Genomic DNA, 5,545 nt, shown 5'->3' with positions numbered 1-5,545 from the left:
TCTTCATACACTCAAATTTTTTTTTTTATAACAAATGTAGGTAAACTTGGAAAACAACCAGGTAGGAAGGAAACAGTTTAACGTAAGAGACAAATGGCATCTATTGAAATAATGAAAAACACTAGTTCTGGACTATGTGAGAGTAGTTTTAAGGTACGCTTGTAATCATAAACGCTACGGAAGAAGTCCTCCCTGCAGAAAGTGCCAAGCTCCAGTTTGTGTTCCGTTTCTCCACGTACTAGTAACATCTACTCATATTTCGACAAAATCATTACTCTTAGAGAGGAATAACGAGACAATGGTAATAATGAGGCCAAAACCACTATATATGCATTCGACAAAACCGTCATTCTTAGAGAAAATGAATAATGAAGCGATGGTAATAACGGAGGCCCAAACCATGATATATGCAGTATAGGCAAAATCTAACGCTCCAAAATTGACGCCGTCAAAGTCAAAAGCCAAGGAATTTATAGGTTGTGTAGCTGCAACGAATGGAATGCCCAGAAATATTAGATGTTGAACATTGACATCTTTTGAGAATGCTCCGGATCTGAATCTCAGGCCAACACCAACAATCACAGTTGGATGGCATAGCACTGCATGATTTAATTGTTGAGAAGTTAGATTGCCTAGTAGTAAGCAGCACGTGTTAGCTCTATAGACAATCCTAGCTTGTGCATTTACAAAGACAGAATATGAGAAGACAAATGTGGCTACGTCTAAGGTATAATAGGCTTGGTGGATAGTGGAAACAAATGTCTTGATCACTTAGCTGAGTGCTGTGCCATCCAACCGTGCAATGCTAGAGCCCACACGTGCTACTTACTACTAGGCATTCTAACTTCTCAACAATTAAATCACGTAGATGGGAATTGTTCTCGGCCTAGGGCTTGCTGTGATTGTTGGAGTTGGCCTAAGATTCGGATTTGGAGCATTCTCGAAAGATGTCAATGTTTAACATCTCATATTTCTGGGCATTCCATTCATTGCAGTTACACAAGCCATCAATTCCTTGGCTTTTGTCTTTGACGGCATCAATTTTGGAGCATTAGAATTTGCCTATACTGCATATATCATAGTTTTGTCCCCCATTATTGCCATTGATTCATTATTCCTTCTCTCTAAGAGTGACGGTTTTGTCGAATGCATATATCATGGTTTTGGCCTCCCTTATTACCATTGTTTCATTATTCTTCTCTCTAAGAGTAACGGTTTTGTCGGAATATGAGTCGCTATAACTAGTATTTGGAGAATGGGAACTGGAATTGGATTTCAGTGCTTTCTCCGAGGACTTCTTCCACAACATTTATGATTACGAATGTACCTTAAAATTATTCTCACATAGTGGACACCGCTTCCAGAACTACTGTTTTTATTTCAATAAATGCCATGTATCTTTCCTTCCTACTTGGTTGGTTTCCTAGCTTACCTACATATTTGATTGTTATAGAAAAATTATTTTTCGAGGCCATGAAGACACGAAAAATACATCCGTCACGGATGTGTAACACGACCACTATGGTGCTTGGTCAAATGCGAATGAGGCACTCGAGTGAACGAGGCGCACAGGGTGCAAAGTGCAACCGATGCACTTAAAACTCTGATACCAAGTTGAGAATGATGCATGAGCTTAACCCAACCTAAATACGTTTTTACATTTTTGTCGGTTCGTAGAAAATGGACTTCTTATGTTGGCAAGGGTAATAGTTCTCACATCCTATTCTATCCTCGTTGCCTCACTGGTTGCACGACTGGGTTCAACACCTATGGTTGCATTTCAGCTATGCTTACAAATTTGGACGACATCATCACTTATTGCTAATGTTTTGTCTATTGCTGGACAGGCAATCCAAGCATGTGCATTTGTGAAGAAAGATTATGAGAAGGCTTACAGGCTTAGTGGACAGTTGACACAAATGTTCTGATCACTTACCTGGGTGATGTGACATCCAACCGTGCAGTGCCCGTGAAGACGTGTCTTTGTAAAGTAACTTTAGCTCAGCAATGGCTAGTTTATTTTGCTTGCTATAGCCATGTCAGTTGTATCGGCTACTTTGTTAAGTTATTGTTCCAACAGCAAAGTCGACCAAAGGACACATGTTGTTGGCCTCTGATTCTCGACTTTTCATTAGCAAGGGCCACTACTTCATCCGAGTTTGCATTAGATTCCAGAGACAGAAACGACAAAGAGCAAACTTAAGCTCTACTGTTGAATTAAAAAATTTCACGGGCAACTGTATTCGCACAAGTTAAGAAAGGGTATTTCAAACTTTCTTCTAAGATTATAAGCAGCGACAAATTTTATCTTCCAAAATTTTCCTGCGAAACCAAAATCTACATATGAACTTGTGATACCAAAAATGACTTCGAGTATTTGCTCACCTGCAATGTCTTGCCATCAGGAGCTATATCCTTGTCATGGAAGCACCATCGATCAACTCCAAGTTTCTTCAAGAACTCAAAGTTGGCCCTCACTGTTTTGTTCATCGAATGCAGAATGAAATCATAAGGTGTCACCACTGATTCCTATATACAGTCCAAACTAAAATATTTTCCAAACTGAAACACAGTTATTGAGCACTTCCTAGATAAACAATTCTTACTTCTCCTTTTGGCCATAGCCAAAGAATTCGTGCCATCCTCCCGGGGCCAAAACTTTGTGGCAGCACCAAACGGGTCACCTCCTGTTCCCCTGAACGTGTGCCAAAAGGCGAAGCTGAATCTTAGCCAATCCTGCAAGCACCAGCCAGCTATCAAAATTTGTAACCTGCCCAACTGATCTGCAAAGTAAAAAACGAAACCAAGGGAAAGAAAAAGAACCCACCTTCATTTTCTTGCCTAGTATCTCCTCTTCGGCATTATTCCCACTTATATGCTAGTGGGTTCTTCTTGCATGAATGACCCTAAACGGGAAACACGTCATACAAATTGAGAGTCTCAACCAGCAGGCACTTCCAACAGTATATAACACAGTTCAAAATTAGACTTTGAGTTCTCAAGCAAAATTACTGAAAGTTCTTTCAAGTTTCAATATATACCACAACATAATCATATTTACAACTTTAATCTGCAAGTGGTAGCTAAAACAAAACACGATCTTCCGTGAACTTTTGCAGGCCCTAACCCGAAGTTGATTAAGTAAAATTGCAATGAAATCGAAGCTAAGCGGAACTTTTCTCCGCCGAAAAGCCTCACCTCATACTTAGTGTTAGGAATGCTCGGGAAAAATTCTCCTTTCCAATCATCAGCATCACCACATTCATCACCAACGTCAGTGGCAGGGCATGTCGGCGTAGCCAATCTGTTTGCATAATCCAGCCCGAATCACAAACATATAACCGGAAATTACTTCAGTTTCAAGGAGGTCAAATTCAAAAAATCAAAAAACACAAGACAACGAAAAAAAGAGGGAACTAATTTGCTTTACCACTCCAGCTATAGTCAGACTAGTACAGAGAAGAAACGAAATCACCCATTATCCGAAATTGCATTTACAATCAACCCAAATCGAAACAAACAAACCAAAAAAGAAAAAACGAAATCACCCATCATCCGAAATTTCAAAATCAGCAACACCCAAAAATCATCAGATATGTAAGCAAACACATTTACATCATCATCGACACAAACAAGCAGCAGCAATTACACTGATCACTCGGGATCCTCAGCATCTAACGTCTAATGCATGCATAGGAAATTAACTCACAGTAAAAAAAAAAAGAAAAAGAAGTAGAAAAATCAAGCGAAGAACATTTACGGTAATCTAAAGCTTTCCCCGGACAGCCTTGGCCTTGCGAAACTACGGAATCATCAATGCCTCTCGAAAAACGAACACTGCTTATGCGGCAGTGGGAAAGATGATGTATTTATACGAAAACAGCATGAACCCAGGAAAATCGTACCGGAAATCGAATTGGGTCGACGGAGATATTTTCGAAAAGGTCGAGATTGATGCGTGGGCTTACCAGAAAGTTAGTTTTAGACCGAATCTGTCGCGCTTTTTGCTAACTATGTGATGGTGACGACGATGATGGTTGGATAGATAACATCGTATCTAATGACCTGTCATCGAAAATGGGAAAGAATAACGAAATTAAAAATAGATAAATAAGATAATATAAAAGTAAAAATTAGTATTTGTTCAATGCTGCAGCAGCGGCGGCAGCAGAGACTTCAACTTTTCTGAAAATTAAAGGGTGAAAATAAAAAGGGAGAGAGAAAAATATTTTAAATTAAAATATAAGGAGAACGAATTTGATAAGGACTCCTCACGAGATAAAAAATGCTGAGTCATTATTTTTCACACTCCCAAATTGAATTGAGGGTCAAATGTGGATAAGATATCCGGACTTATTATAGAAAAAACATAGGATTAGGATTAATTATGGATATTACCCAATTTAAAAGATCCCGATCCACTATCGAATTGCCGAAAAAGTTCTAAACTTATTACACTTGTGCTAATTTAGTTCTAAACATTTCGTTTTGGCCAATTTAGTCCTACATTTGCCAACTGAGTTGCTCCAATCAATTTTAGCTAGAAATTGCCGACATGGATGCCGGTCGTTATACGTGGCACAGCTAATGCTAATATGAACAATTTAAAAAAATATTGAATTTTTTTTGAATTTTTTATTTCTTATTTTTTTTGCCTTTTTTTTTGCTTTGTGGCCGACAAAGTTGGCAAGGGCTTTCGTGGCCTCGCCAACAACAGTGGCATAGAGAGGAGTCCTAGTATCCTTGAAGCCTCAAAACACGCCTTGCATTAAAAAGAAAGAAGAAAAGTAGGAGCCCTAGGAAATATTGCATTATATCTGATACTTATTTATGTCTGTCATTTGGGTGTCAGTGGTGCTGCAATTGCGCATGTTATTTCTCAATGCTTATAAAACAAGTTGATCTCTTACCTCGAAGCCTTAAAGATTTACATTTTCATAAGTTCTCCGAGCCTTAAAGATTTGCATTTTTGTAATTTCTTAGAGAATGAACTTCTTATGTTGGCAAGGGTGATAGCTCTCACATCTCGTGCTACCCTTGCCGCTTCGTTGGCTGCACAGTTGGGTTCAACACCTATGGCTAGTTTGGATGACATCATCACTTATCGTTGATGGTTTGGTTATTGCTAGACATGCAATCCTAGAATGTGCATTTGCAGAGAAAGATTATGAGAAGGCAATTGTGGCTATGTCTAGGTATTACAGGCTTAGTGAATAGTGGATACAAATGGCCTGGTTACTTAGTTGGGTGCTCATGTAGTGTCCATGAAGAAGCGTCTTCGCAAAGTAACTTTCGCTCAACAAAGCCTGGCTTATTCCACTTGCTATAGCCACGCCAGCTGTACCAACCGCGTTTCTTCAGTGACGGTTTCGACAACAGTAGACCACAAAGGACACATGCTGTCGGCCTCGGATTCTCAACTTTTCACTTCTTGTCTCGAGAAGCCGACATCACCACCAAACTCGCCACTGTGAGACGAGCAATATAGTGAAATCTTGTCGTCAACGGAAGCTTGGAGCCATGACATGCACCGCCCCACCTCGGA

General features: G+C 39.6%; 1 long non-coding RNA gene across 1 annotated transcript; it reads right to left on the bottom strand.

Moving 5' to 3' along the window:
• Positions 1 to 2,356: 2,356 nt before the first annotated feature.
• Positions 2,357 to 3,823, bottom strand: LOC115690887 (uncharacterized). The gene is made up of 5 exons (XR_008815628.1): positions 3,761 to 3,823; positions 3,199 to 3,304; positions 2,828 to 2,906; positions 2,607 to 2,736; positions 2,357 to 2,477 (listed from the first exon to the last, which is right to left on the bottom strand). It is a non-coding gene; the product is annotated as an uncharacterized LOC115690887 (long non-coding RNA).
• Positions 3,824 to 5,545: the final 1,722 nt, after the last annotated feature.

The sequence above is a fragment of the Syzygium oleosum genome, unplaced genomic scaffold, assembly GCF_021117445.2.
Source record: "Syzygium oleosum isolate NSW1041296 unplaced genomic scaffold, Sole_v2.1 Sole_v2.55, whole genome shotgun sequence".
In the NCBI taxonomy this organism is placed as follows: domain Eukaryota; kingdom Viridiplantae; phylum Streptophyta; class Magnoliopsida; order Myrtales; family Myrtaceae; genus Syzygium; species Syzygium oleosum.
This window is presented reverse-complemented; position numbering and strand designations above follow the sequence as displayed.